General features: G+C 43.2%; 1 long non-coding RNA gene across 1 annotated transcript in view; it reads right to left on the bottom strand.

Annotated features, from left to right (window-relative positions):
- Positions 1-5880: 5880 nt before the first annotated feature.
- Positions 5881-15157, bottom strand: part of LOC311435296 — an 11872-nt gene continuing 2595 nt past the window's right edge. Inside the window, exons 2-3 of the long non-coding RNA XR_014692041.1 lie at positions 9131-9286; positions 5881-6869 (exon numbers count right to left, since the gene is read on the bottom strand). This is a non-coding gene — a long non-coding RNA (uncharacterized lncRNA). The remainder of the gene's footprint in view (positions 6870-9130; positions 9287-15157) is intronic.

The raw sequence follows: 15157 nt of genomic DNA, 5'->3' as shown, positions 1-15157 counted from the left end.
GAATAAAACTATCAGTTTGAGGTCTGTGTGTATCAAGTCCCTGAGCCCATTGTAGAAATGGTAATGCCAAACTACAGCTCCATGGGGTGCCTGAACCAAAAACTTGTATAGGTTACATCACTAGGAAAACAGACAGAGGTCACAGGCAGAAAACATTGCATGCTCTTCTCCATGCTGTCAAACAGTATGGGCCCTGGGAAGGTTAAAAAACAGTGTGTTTGCAGACTGGGGCCAGGCATAGGTCAGGAACTGCCACAGGCCAGAGTGCTCTCATGGCTGGGCACAGCAAGGGGAAAGGATTTCATGACTACTGTTCACACACCTGGTATTCGAGTCATGCAGCTCCAAAGCTGGAAGCATCCGCTCAGCTCAGCCCTGGAGCTCCTCCATCCCTGCCCCAGGCCTCATTGCCCCACCAACAGGACTGAAGGCATTGCAACCATCCTGGTGGCAACCTCTGCGGCAACCCTGCCAGACCTCCCACACAGACCACCCTGCCCACCTCAGGGATTTGGGACTAGGGAGCCCAAGGTTACCAGCTGGAGTGTCTGGGAGCAAGTAGGCTTTCCGTCCAATCTGTGTTTTGCTGCTAAAAATGGGAGCCAAAAATTTCCATCCCGTAGGGAATTCTGACATTCTTCATTCACCACTGGCATAAAAAGCCCCCCAGGTTTATAATACCCTTGTGCAGATTTCTGTGAGGAAATATAATTACAGTCATCTAAAAGGTTTTATTTCTGTTTTGATTTGGAGAGCTTTTTCGAGTTTGTAGTTTAATTTTTATATATGAATAGAGCATAATAATTATTGTAATTATAAACAATATCAGATAGGGTAATGCAATAATTCATTAGTATTCTAATTGGTAAGTGTTACTGTAACTGGTGTTTGCTTTGGTAATTGGTATTTTAATTGGCAATTGCTATTCAAAATGGCCGTTGGGGTAATTCTTACCAGTGACTGGTAATTACAATGGAAATTGTTAATTGGTATTCTAATTGGTTTGGTAATTCATATTTGGTTTGCTCATTGGTAACAGAGAAAAGTGGTCATTTGTAATAGATAATTGGTTTGGTAATTGATTTAGAAAATGGCATTATAGTGAGTACAAAATAAGTGATCAAAACACATTAATTTATTAACAATACAAAATATATATAATTTTGAAATTATAGCTTGTTTATGAAACTGATGATCCAACTTTTCCAAACTAAAAACATTGTATGAAAAATGCTGAATTTTAAGAAAAATGCCCAATTTTAAGGGCTTTTTAAAAATGTAACTTTGTGGAAACCAACAAGATCCTTTCAGTACTTCAGGTTCAGCAAATAGTTATTTTCCATTAAGTGTGTATTCTCCTGGAGAATTTTTGACTGGCTTAGCTGTACCATCCGGAGGCTGTCTGTTACCCGCCTGCTGCCCCCGTGGGATAACACAGCAGGGTAAGGTGTCTCCACAAGTACACAGGCAGTTTTGTACCCACTTATATCATAGAATTATTAAGGTTGGAAGAGACCTTCAAGATCACCTGGTCAAACCATCCCCCTACCACCAACGTCATCCACTAAACCATGTCCCTAAGCACCAGGTCCAACCTTTCCTTAAACACCCCCAGGGACGGTGACTCCGCCACCTCCCTGGGCAACCCGTCCCAGTGCCTGACTGCTCTTTCTGAGCAGAAATGTCTTCTCATTTCCAACCTGAACCTCCCTGGGTGCAACTTGAGGCCATTCCCTCTAGTCCTGTCACTAGTTATCTTTGAGAAGAGGCCAACCCTCAGCTCCCCACACCTTCCTCTCAGGTAGCTGTAGAGAGCAATAAGGTCTCCCCTGAGCCTCCTTTTCTCCAGAGCAAACACCCCCAGTTCCCTCAGCCGCTCCTCACAGGACTTGTGCTCCAGGCCCTTCACCAGCTTCATAACCTTGCTCTGGACGTGCTCCAGGGCCTCCATGTCCTTGTTGTAGTGACAGGCCCAAAGCTGAACACAGTACTTGAGGTACAGCCTCACCAGGGCTGAGTACTCCAAGGGTGAGTCTCCTGGGGTGATGAATGAGGTCTCTCCTCCCCCTTTTTTAGGGCAGGTGACCTGTACCTGCTGAAACCCAGTCCTGATGACACCCACTTACATACCTCATGGACATGGCCCCCTGAGGAGCATTTCCCCACTATCCTGCTTTGAAACATCTCCTCCTGAACTGTCTGAACATCACATCTCCCTGCAAAATTTTCCGTAAGATTGCTCTTCAACTTGTATTTTTAATGCTGCATGAAGTCTGATATGGTAGAAGAAGCTGGGTCAGCCCATCAGATTGTTCCCCCTTTTCCATACATACATGACAATCGTTTCCAATGGTGGGGGTCCTTTCCTTGACCTTCTGCAATACAGAGAACTTGCAGTGTAATCCATTGGGTGGGAAACCATGTGGCTTAAACAAAAAAGACTTTGGAGTGCTGGGATATGCTAATGACATCCATATAAAGACAGCAAAACTCAGATCTGAAGGGAAAAGTAACTAAAATTGCTCTCTACAGCCTTTGATGCAAAAAATACTTGGTTGCTTATATAACTGATGGTACAAATTTCCACAGAGAAATATCCAGAACTGCCAGAACTATTTCTGTCCTATTATGGCCTTTGGAAAACTATTGATTTTCTTTCAGATGCATCAAGTTGAGCATCCAGTGTACATTCTTCCTGGCCAAAATGGTTTGCCTGAAGATGTTTGAATATCTGGCTCATTAGACTGTGTGCTTCCATGATAGGCATAGAAATTGGAGATAGAAAAGACCCCTTTGGTCACACAGCCCAACCCTCAGCACTGCAGAATTGTTCCCGCTCCCTCCTACACATTTTCGGCTGTTTTGTCCAGCCCAGTTATAAATGCCTCAGATAATGTTTTTCCCCTGGAAAGCTGCTTACCACCAGTGACCACTGTTATTAGGAACTGGGACTGGGATTACATCCAGTTACAAGAAGGGAGATTTCAATGTGATACGCACAAAAGGAGAACAGAGGAAGCAGCCAAAGGAAAGCTATGAACTGAATACAAAGAGCCTGTGTTTCAAACTAAAAGTTTGAAACTTTTAGTTTCACACCACCACTTAACAAGAGAGCATAATTGTAGCAGATGCATCTATTTCAAGTGATCAGGAGGTAAACTGAACCTTTAACTACCAAACAGAAGTTCCTTAGAATTGGGCGTTTTTTTTTTTTTCATTCATCAAACCTCCCTCAGCTGGTAGCAGCAATTTTTTGAGGGGAGTTCAGTTGCTGAGATGGACATTTTGATGGCCATACCTTCAAAGCTCTGCTGGCAAGTTCACTTGGTTGTAGTCCAAGCGAGACTTCCTTCTCTTTCTTCTACTTCAAATAATAATACAGAGGGGGGATTATTTTTAAGAAGCTCCTTATAAACTGAAATATGAGGGTGCATTTCCAGCATCATTTTTGAGACAACCTTTATCCTTCTTGAATTATTTTTGAACTCCATGAGGGTTTCAGAAAAACAATTCAAAATGCCTGTCTCCACTACCTGGTAATTCAAGGCTGATTTGTAAATCCTTACATAATGTTCATGGATATTGTAGTGTGCAATTACGTTTTTCAAATGCTTTTCCTTTCACTTATTCTTTTCCCAAGTCTTTCTTAATTTAACCAATCAAAAATCCATTTATTTCTGATTTGAAAATTAGTTAATGCAAATAAAGCCTGGCTGACATTTGCAAGTCATTTGCAAACGCCCTTATAGCCTGCAATCACTATTCCTTCCTCTTCTGAATCCACATTTACTCATGTCTCTGTGTGACTGATTGTGGGTTGGGTATAACTTAGCGATACATCAAGAAAACATGATATATCACTGCTGTTCATTATGTGTTCCACGTATGAATTATTATTCACATGTAAGAGTTTGGGCTATGTCTACATTTCTGATGTTAGTTTAAGCCTGAAGCTAATCTTAAATCTGGTATCAGCCTCTGGCTAGGGACACTTTCCATGCTAGTAGCACTGCTGGTCAAGTGGCTGCTATCATTAATAATTTAACACTTTTTTTTTTTTTTTTTTTCTTCATGGTTCTTCTGAGCTGTGGGGTGCAGATATCTCATCTCTCCAAGAGAAACTGCAGGGAAAATGCAGGACATTTTGTTTTGATTTATATGTTTAATGGCTTTGGCACCAACTAAAAAAATGCATGGTTACACCACTAAGATAATCTTCACTTCTCCTGCTAAGTGCAGTGACCTGTGATCCTGGGGAGAGTGGTTCAACAGCAGCATTAGCCTCAGGACCAGGAATCCTCAGGTGTGCTTCCATTGCAGACAGCAATGCAGCACACGGATAGCACTGAGCTGTAAATACATTAGCTCAGGTACTGGGAGCTGTTTTGCTGCAGTGGCACAGAGCTCTGCATGTGCTAATTTAAGTTGATCCTCAACTAACAGCTGTGTCCTTGCAGTAAATGCTATGACTTTTATAATAAAGTATCTGTTGTTTCTTAGGGTCTCACTACAAGAGAGCCCAACATAGAATCAGCTCTAGATTGAGACACCTACATTTTGGCATGTTCATGCAGGTCTTTAGGTGTTAACTTGCTGTCCAAGCCCCTAAGATATGCCAGTAGAGAAAAAGTCTGTGCAGTCAGTGAAGTCTGCAGAGTAACTCAGCTCCAAATTAGGAACCTAAGGCTGAGTTCCCCAAACTAGGTGCATTCATAGTGCCTGCATACCTGAAATGTCTACCCTGGGGCAACAGGCATGACCTGGACCTACAGGAGATGTAAGCATTTCTGGAGAGGCATTTGAAGGCAAGATGGGATGCCCTAAGGAGGACTGGGTTGCACCTGAGGTCTGCATTTAGGTATGTCCAGAGGTGGGTCACCAGAATCAGTTGCCAGGACTGATTGTATTGACTGGGCCTTCTCTGACTACCATGGGAGTGCAGACAGCTCACATGCAGACACCTACAAGCACACACATAGGTTTCTTAATATAGAGTTGGCCACCATTCCCACTATGTGATTGTGGAGTGGAGCATGCTGGCCAGCATGCTTGCTGCTATAATGACCCTAGGGGATGGATGAAGGCTTCAGATCCACTAGCAGATCTGCTCACAACAGCCATGCCACTGAAGTCCCAAGAATGGTGCACCTCAGCTAAAATTACCAGGATGTGCTACAGAAAGAAAGAAAATATTCCCCTATTCCTGCCCATAACATGTCACACACACCCCAGTATCTAAAATCTCCCCTTCCTTCCTGATGAGGTCAGGAAAGTTTTGCTTCGTGCCCTTCATGCCATAAATACAAGAGATGACAGATGAATGAGGGTACAACATCCACCGGGAAGCGGGTAGGGGTGAAAAAGGACGTGAGTAACCAAAAAACACTGATGTAGCAGCTCCGATTAGACATGTCTTTGTCAGTGGGGGTCGGGGGGGAGGGTCAGTTGTTGGTGGCTCATTCTTTCTTTCCTCTCCTAAGTGCGAGATGTCGGTGGCGAGGCAGCTGGTGCTCCGTGACAGCTGCTTGTCACGCTGTTCATAATTGCCCCATTGATACCTTGCACTGCCTCTGGCTGTTTGTTGCACCCACCTGTTGTCTTTGGGCTGAGCTCCTCATCTCAGCATTACTGGGGCTGCTGCTTTCCTGCGTGCCTCCTCCAACCCCACCACGGGCCCCTGTGTGCTACCACAAGGTAAGTGATAGAGCACAAAGCACCCGATTATCCTACTAGCTGTGCTGCAGCAGTTGGTGAAAAGGTTCAAGCTAAGCAAAGCCTGGTGGAAAGATGGGGCGATTTGCTGTCACGGGAGGCAGCACTGATAAATGTGCAAGGGAAAGGAAGGAAGATAAATGCGCAAGGAGAGGAAGGAAGAAAGGATTTTGGCGTGTGCTATCACTGGACATGTTTTATTATGGCCACGTGGCTCATTACTAACATACAATTTCACCATTTCTCACTGCCCTAATGTTCATGGAAGGAAAAATAGAGTAAGAAAAAAATATGTTTATGATGTATGTATGTGTACATATTATCCTTGTGTGTCACTGTATTCCCAACACGGGGCTCTGGAACATTTGGAGGCTTCAGATCTGTAGAGACTTTCATCTACTTCTAAACACTGCCAGCTCAATGGACAGATTGATTGCACTTGGGACAGGCAATCACATTATAAAATGTTGTGCTTCATGAAAATAATACATCTTTCTTTTTTTTTTTTTTTTCCTTGCACTTCAGCCAAGTTTTCCAGAGCATACAACCCGAAATTATGCAGGGAAAGTCAAGATTTTACAAGGTATCTGTTACCTGCAAGAGACACCGACTCTGGGGGGTCTTGTTGCCTACATGGCGTTATCTAGTTTATCAGAGATGGAGGTGGGAAAAGCTGGAGGAATTTGTTATATAGCATGAAATTTCACAGTGACTTTACACACAGCTAACACGAACTGATGATGAAACTAATATTCAGAAAATACTGAAGGCTCAACAGGAGGGCTCTAGTATGTCTCAGTAAAAGTCTGAACTTGCACATGGATGGCTGGTTCACTCCAATGGGCACACATTTTTGGAACAACGTTCTCCTGAAGAATTTGACCTTGACTGTGATTCTTCCTGGGTAACCAAGTCCTGCACAAAATAAATCTAAAGTAGCAAATAACACTGAATCACAGAAACTCCAGATCAGAAGGGATCTCTGGAGGTCATCTGGTACCGTCCTCACTCAAAGCAGAATCACCTTTGAAGTCAGATCCAGCTCTGAAGTCACAGCAGGTAGCTCAGGGCTTTTCCCAGCCAATGTTTGAACATCTCCAAGGCCAGAGACTCCACGCTCTCCCTGGGCAGCCTGCTCCAGAGCTTCATCACCTTCACTGCGCAAAAAATATGAATATTTAACATCAATTTCCCTTGCTGTAACTTTCCTTTTTCAAATTGCTTTTTACAAAAGACTGAAAAGTCTTAATATTATCTCTTACAAAGTAGAGAAGTATTATCCACCTCCTAGCATGAAGAACCAGGGCACAGAAACATTATTACAAGGAAGAAGAAGCCACGCAAAATTTCAGGGTGATTTCCCAAGTAAAAGAGGCTCACAAGATTACACTTTCAATGTGTTTGTGCCTGTCTGTTCCCCTCTAATAATTCCCAAATCTGATAGCGTTTTTTTTTCAACCAGTTCTGATGGAAGTGTAGTGATCTGATGGTAGATTTCTACAAGTTTAATGAAAACTGGCATGTGGGTAGAAGAGGCAGACCCTGTCAGTTCCCTCGTTGACAAAAAGCTGCAATTGAACCCAATTATTGTTGGGTATTCAAGGACCCACATGTCAGGGAGGCACTCTGAATGCCCCAGCTCACAGAACAGATGTGATCAGACAGCCAGCGCTGTATTAGTCACCAGAGAATCCAACCACGGGCCCAAACCCATAGGGAACCAGGCTTCATTAGTTCTGCTGCTCATGAAATGCTCTGTTGTGTAATATTTTTTTTTTCCTACCTTTACTGTTACGCTTCAGCCAAGCGGTCATAAATTTCCAAGAGGGGAAAAAAAAAAAAAAAAAAAAAAAAAAAGCCTTCTTCATATAATCTCCCTTTATATATCATCCTTCTCTCACTGAGAAAGAGAATGGCTAAGAATAGCCAGTCAGATGATTTACTATTACAATTTTCTGCGGGTATATGGGATTTCTGGATGTCACTCAGCTGCCCTTAACAATAGCAAGGACACAATTGTTTCCATAGTAATACCCATTCCAAAGGGGTGAAGGTGTGTGTGTTGGGGGGAGAGTACAAAGCAAGGGGGAGGCACAGGTTGCACAGACTTGCATAAAGGACAAAAATCAGGCACAACAGAGTTGGGTTCTGCGATCCGAGCTATAGAAATTCCTCTTTTAAGGTCATTTCTGTTCCACTGAATCCAGCAGAAAACTTACTTGAGCAAGTATGCAGGCTAAGACTCTTTCACATTTTCGACAACACACATACATGGGTGGGCTTTATGTCTTTTATCACTCCTCTGCCTTGAACAACTAAAGCACTACCGCACCACTTTTAATGAGAGGAGACATCCCTACTTTGTGGCAACTGAACAGTACCCCTCGCCTTACCATTACATTTCTTACTTGGTACAATATAAAAGCATGGTCCAGCAGGCTGGCCTCCCGAATAACCTAAGGGTATAAAATAGATGGTCTTCCTGTGTCGTACTTAAATAGAGTTAACCAGTCAACAGTCTCCTGACAAGCAGGCTAAACGTGTCTTTTCACCCCAAAATACCCTCTGAATGGAGGAGTTCTGATGCTGCAGTATGTGTTATGGCTTTTCTGCTACGTTTTAGTATTCCTGGTCACCCCAAAGAAAACCAGAATTGCAGAAACAAAGGAAAGGCAACGCTGAAGTAAATAAAACCCTTCTGCTTCTTTCTTCTACGACTTAATAGCAAATGCTCCTCATATGGTCTCCTGGCTGCAGCAGGAGAAGTACCCAAGAAGATTTTAATAAAAGTAGCTTTTATAAATGGCTGATGGGGGAAAATTGAAGAATGTATCTGGGATTCCATTTGTCCAAGATGGTTCCTGGGTCTGGTGCTAAAAGCTCTGCTATTGACTCAGACGGTTATATGACCCTTTGAGCCCGAGCCAATATAGATGAAGAGAAGTTAAGCTCAGGCCACTGGAAAAGGAAAAGGGCATTGAAAAGTAGATAATAAAATAATCTACTCCATCTTCTAGTCCTTAAATGGTCCTGTTGTTTTTTAATATTCTGTAATATGAGATGTAAATCTAAATATTGTAGGGAAGTAGCTATGAAAAGACAACATTTTGTTACTGAATCTCCTGCCTTGGTTGGATCTCAGAAGTCAGCTTTCCCTAGCCTAACAGAAAGGTTGCTTCCAACGCAGTGCTCTCACAGGGAGAGGTCAAGTTGTTGATTTTACTGAAGATGAACCACATTTTCTGGCCATCATTTTTTTTAGTGTTTTCTTCATAAAGTGAATTGATTACAGAAGCCAAAAAGCCCTTCCCAACCACAAAATGATATGAGAAAATCTAACTATTCACAACAGGGCTTCGAGATGAGGTCATGCCAAAACAATCACAGCAAGGCTTCTGAAGAAGAACCCCTGTCCCACCTGCTCTCTTCCTTAGTTAATACTTTGTCCTGGAAGGTGAGCTGCATGGGCAGATCCCACGCTGAGCATCACTGCCTTTACGGTGGATTTATTTTCCAGTGGATCCAGTGACAGTGTGGGGCTGCAACGTGATAAGCTTGTGGCATCCATTTCCACCTAAAAAGAAAAGAAAAGGATGAGTGGGCTTGAGCTTTGCCACTTTGGTTTTGTTGTTTAAGCCCACAGTTTGCAAACCTCCCCTCGCCCCCCTCTTTGCAGAGCTGAAGATGCTAGGTGACCTCTCAGTCACACGGGTGCCCCAAGATTTAAATTGAATATTCTGGAATAATAAAACCTGGGCTGACAGTGCTTCCGTGACCAAAGGGTTTTATTAAATGAAAACAAGCACGCAAATGTACATTTTATGCTGAGGCTAGTGACACTATAATGAATAATTTGCAGGGGTGGAAGGGATGGATATCTGTGATAGCATTAGCAAGCGTTGATCATTTGAGCAAATGTAGCCACAATAATTGTAATAACAGTGGAAAAGGCATAGAAAAGCTGGCAGAGATAAAAAAATAAATAAATAAAACAAATAGGCCGTCTCTTGAAGGCTGGACTGTGATACAGCCTGGCACAAAAGAAGAGGGGGAAGTTTGTGTTTCTTACTCCTATAGACTCACTGTGTACTTCTCCTGAAACGCATGGGGAATTGGCTTCTCCAGGCTCCCTGCGCGTCCCTCTGCCAGGCAAACTGGTGGGAAGACCCAGCCTGGGGAGGGAGCACAGGCTGAGGAGAGCCTGAAGCATGCACACCCTGGGTTTCCCAGGAGAACAGCTCTAATGGAGTGCTACGACAGGGAAAAATCCCACTGCAGTCCCCTGCAACCTCCCCAGAGCTGCAGGGGAGGGCGAAGAAAAGGGACGATGAGCTGTCCATCCCTCTTCCTTCTGCAGCAGCGCAGAACAGTGCTCCTTTCCCTGGGACAGCACTTACTCACCGATGCCTTCAGGAGGCATTTCATCATAGCTGGGTTTTATAGATACAAGAGCTCTTTCCCTCACCCTCCAAAAACAGCCTCTTCTTATTAAGCACCGCACAAACGCGCGTATAGAAGCAGTGCCTCCTCCGCACGGCTACATCTCGTAAGGAACTTGAGCTAGAAAATGTGTAGCCCTCATCCAGACTCGTAATTGTTTCTCTTTTCTGGAACTGAGCATGAACGCTACAGACTGGTATATACCGTCCCTATTTAAAAGCTGACATGATGGGTTGTTTTCATATCTAGCAGGAACAAGGAAAATGTGAACAAAAGTCAAGAGTGAAAACAAATCTGTATATTTCCATGAAAGAACCAATCTATTTTAGAGTCATCTTAGGTTGTGTTTTTAGTTAGGTTTTGTTTGTTTATTTGTTGGTTTCTCTTGCCATACTGATGAATGATATTCATTTGCATTGCATAGAAGTTGCAGATACAATCCTACGCCTATTTACATTAAATGCAACATTCAGGCACCCAACATCACTTGGAGACTTTCCTGACTTTGATGCTCCTGTACACCACCAAAGGTAGAGCATCAGGGAAAAGCTTTGTCATCTTGTTTTTCTCAATTTCTTCCCTTCACTACACAGCTATTTTGTTTATTTGTTTATTTTTGGAACCCACTTTTTTTTCTTTTTGTACTTTGCGATGCAGATTTATAATGAAAAGATGATCTGTATCCTCATTACTGTTCTATTGCTCAATGATGAAAAAACATGTTAACAAAGGAAAATGCTTTTCCGTCAGCTCATAATGTTCCCTGCTGTTCATTTGGGACTGTAAAGAGTATGGTTTAATGAAAGAAGGTGAGAAGGTGAAAAAAAAAAACTAATGAGGGTGTTTCTCTGCATTGAAAGATCACTTAGGAGCAGCAGTGATTTCCTTTGTGTCAGAAAAAATATAAAAAATAAGGTTCAAAGGCAGCTTCCCCAAGGTCAAAGAGGCCCATCCTCCCTAATACAGTATACTCACTCTCCTCCCTGGCAACCTCCTTTTTCTACCTAGACCAGCATTTTGTAATTTTCAGATGGTGGAGAGAAAAGAAGTTCATGTGCCATAGCCAGCTGCTAGCTCCTACGGAACAGGCAAAAACACTGTACTAGGTGCTTGAAGCTGCATGCATCGGTAACAGAGCAGCTCATGAACCCTCTGAAGGGCAATCACCATGCCATGGTTTCGCACTGAATACAAAGGCTCCTTTCCAGCATGCTGGGTCTGAGGTTTGGGCATCGAAGAGGGAATGAGCAAGGAAGGAGAAGGGGACTGTGGACTGATGCCCAAACAACCATTTCTAAGAGTCCTTACCCAAGCGTCAGGCAACAGATGTCGGATAAGCAACAACCTGCCCTGGATCTGGGCAAGTCTTTGTTTTTAAACAGAGGATTCTCACTAGTCTTCTGGCTCTTCTCTTCCCTGTCATCTTCTTCAAGGAGCTGGTGGAAGAAATGTGACGGGGCACAGTATCACTGCCATCAGGGCAAAGGAAAGAACCTTATTAGTACCCTGCAGTACTACCCACAACACAGTGGGCAAAACACTACAAAAAATCAATACAGCAGAAGATTAAGCTCCAATGCACTCTGTTTGGTATGGGTATTAACACCTCCATCAGTAGTAGACTGAGATTTCTTAACAAAAGCATACGCGTCCTTAACTGTGTGACATGTCTCTCTCCTTTTCCTAACTCACCAAGTTCATAACCTAAATTACATAGAACAGTGGCTAAATTAGTTCATCATTGCTCAACTCCGATCTGAAAGGACAAAGCAAGAAGCAGAAGAGAATAATATTTGGGGAACTGGATAGCTTCAGGGGATAGTTAATGACAGGATAGAGAGACTTGAATGCCTGCATCACTGGTTTTAATTTGGTTCGGGGCAGTAGTGACACAAAGTCATTACCATATGATAGCTGTTTGTTTTCCTGCCTGAGAGGAGTTGGTGGTCTCAGTCTGTTCCTAGCTGGCAGATATCTGCATTACAAAAACCAGCAGCAAATTTCCCATTCTCACCAGCTGGCCGAGTTAAAAAGCAGGGTCAGATTTGGGAAAGGGGCAGGGCTGATGTGTCACCTGAGCAACAGGCTGAAGCCAGCTGCGGGAACAGCCCAAAATGAGGACATTGCCATGCCTCGCCTGTGACAGGAGCCTGCTGTCACCTCCACCTTGCACAAGGGACCAACATTTGGCTAAATATGGAGCTGGACACTTTGCAAAACCCCTGGGTAAACCATTCACTTTCATGGATTCTGGATTTTTTTTTTTTTCCCTTTATTTGCTTGGTGGCAGTAAAGTTACTCCTGGACAATAACATTTCTGATTGGGTTTTTATTGTTATTGTTTGCAATGTGGCAGTGCCCGCAGGTCATAGCCAGGATTGTGGCTCTGTTGTGATAGATGCTCACAAACTACTAGTAAGAGACAGTCCCTGCCTTGATGGAGTTAAAATTTAAATAGAAAAGTCTGACGGTGGTGAAAGAAGTGAGATGCTATTATCCTCATTTTACAAATTTGGGGGGAGGGGGGGGGGAAGGGGGGCTGAGCTCCTGGTGCTCTTGCTGTGAAAGTTGTGGATGTTTCAGTGCTACTGAAAAAAAGAACGGCAGAATCAGGACTTGAGCTTTTGGGCGCCAGCCTAACCCTGATGGATAGCTTGCAGAGCAAATGTAGAAAAGCTGGAAAATCATGTTCCCTTAAGACACTTCTTCCATCTGCTGCTGCAGTACCTGATCATTTGAGGTTCTCAGGCACGCTGCTCTGTGGGTTGAGAAGGCTGGGGCAAGAAATGCATATTGTTTAAGGTCTTGTTTCACAGCTTCTCCTCCTTGCAAAAAGGAATTTCCATCATGGCCTCTAGGATGAGCAGAATAATATTTATGGTGGAGACCCTCTTCTCTTTTCCAGAGATTTTATGACTGTGAAACTGTGGAAGAGCTTGTGTGCATCCTTGGTTTTCAGTGCTATCCTAGCAGCAAAGTCTCCAAAGCCAGCCAAATAAAGATAGAGCTTTAGGACAAGCAGACAGTCTTTTAAACTAGGAACAGGACCAAATCTTTTCTCTCATTTCAAAATGAGTCAAGAAACTGCCACATAAACCTTGAGAAAAGACGTTCGTCTGTGAGCAGGACACAGGATGTGGTTATTAGAAGACAATGTACCTCCAAGTGCCTCTTTGGAGATCATTTATATCTTCTTTGATTGTTCTATCTACCTACGGATGGTGAGAAAAAAATGAACAAAACATTCAAGCTTATAACACAAGGCAGCAACAGGAAACATGCTTGAGAAGAAGAGATGGGGAAGTCTCGAAAGCAGCCATGGAACTCTAGGGTCTACAAAACCAGGGTGCAAGTGATCTCAGTGAGACTACTGACCAACCTCACCTGATTGTTACATGGATTTTTGCCAAGTAAATCATCAAGCCCACTCATTAGGCACATCTGATCAATGCATACAGATAAATAAAATGCTTCATGGTTGGAATACAACATTCATAAAATGATGGGCAAAGTTTATTTATCATAAAAATATGATATACTAGTATTTGAAAAAAAAATCTGTCTGGTAGAGCAACAATTGGTGATTTGTGGCTTAGAAAGAGCACAGGATCAGCTGGATTATCTCCTGTGTTACCTTGTGTCCTTCTCTTTCTGAAATAGGGAGTGAAGGAAGTTACAGCTGCAGTAGTACTGGGAGTGGCCAGAAGATACCTGACCACTGCACTGCTTTGAAGCACATTAACTGGGAGCAACCAAAAGAAAAGTACGAATGTATGACTTAGGGTCTATATCCACCCCCATCTCTTCCTTCAGACCTCGTCATTGGTATTGGATGGCTTTATTTCCACTGGCAGCAAGGCTCAAAGTGTGAGGAAAGACAAGACTGCAAGTAGCCTGTCACTATTTTAAGTCTTTGACAATCATGTAGCTTAAAAAAGTGGCCATTGACGTATTCTGGAGTTCCATCACATGGTTGGAAGCCCCACAAAATTCTAGTTTTTCTAGATGTTTGGGATTTCAAATTTTGTTCCAAATCAGAATAACGGTGCTCTCTACCTCCAGAAAGTCATGGAGAAAATTAATTATAGCTCAATGGAAACATGATTCAGCTTTTCAAATTTTGTATTATTTTGTAATATATAATATATAATGAAATATTTTGAAACCAAAACTCATTTTGAAAGAAGAAATTGAAACATTTAGCTTGGAAATGTCAAAACGAGATGTTCCCACACTGTTGGAACATCCCTCCACCACTTACTCTTTTTTAAATGACATTTTCAGTGAAACCGACACAAGTTTGCAAAGCGATCTGATTTTGACAGGGTTGCATTTTCCAGTGGAAAGCTGTTCTTTCAGAGGTTTTCCAACCAGCTCCACCAGGAACAGGTGTCACAGGATCGCAACAACCTTCCCCTTGCCAAATCGCTAAATTAAAGGCGAGATCTGGATAAACGTTTGGGGAGCTCAAGGCACGAGGGGTCACAGGACACCCCACCATGAAGAAGGCTGAGAAGCTGGTGCTCGAGTCACCTCTGGCTATTGATACCGAACTGCTGTGCCTGTGGGATGAACTGGCAGTAGCAACTGTGGAGGATTTTTAGGGGGAAAAAAAAGCCACCTCGGTGTGTAGGCATGGCTACATTTGTCAACATCGCAATTTCCCTCTCTGCTCTCCGAGTTTAGAAGTGACAGAAAGAAGGATTACCCCGAGATTGGAGTAAATCCCAGTTCAGGATGGGGATCTTTTATCCAGCCATGAGCGTGGAGGTGGAACAAGCAGTAAGTAACACGTTGCCCTAAATTCACCCCGTGGGCTGACTTGTGTCCAGCGACGTCCTCTGGATGGGACTTGCCTTTGCCGAGGAGCTGCGTTCCTCCATGACTGCGGAAGAGAAGCTTAACCAAGTAGGTTCACATTAAAGGCAAAAGTACCAACCTTTCAGGGAAAAAGAATCAAATGAAAACTCTCAGTCCTCTGAGGAGAAGTCGGTACTTTCTGAAA

The sequence above is a fragment of the Aythya ferina genome (genome assembly GCF_964211825.1).
Source record: "Aythya ferina genome assembly, chromosome: 3".
Classification (NCBI taxonomy): Eukaryota; Metazoa; Chordata; class Aves; order Anseriformes; family Anatidae; genus Aythya; species Aythya ferina.
This window is presented reverse-complemented; position numbering and strand designations above follow the sequence as displayed.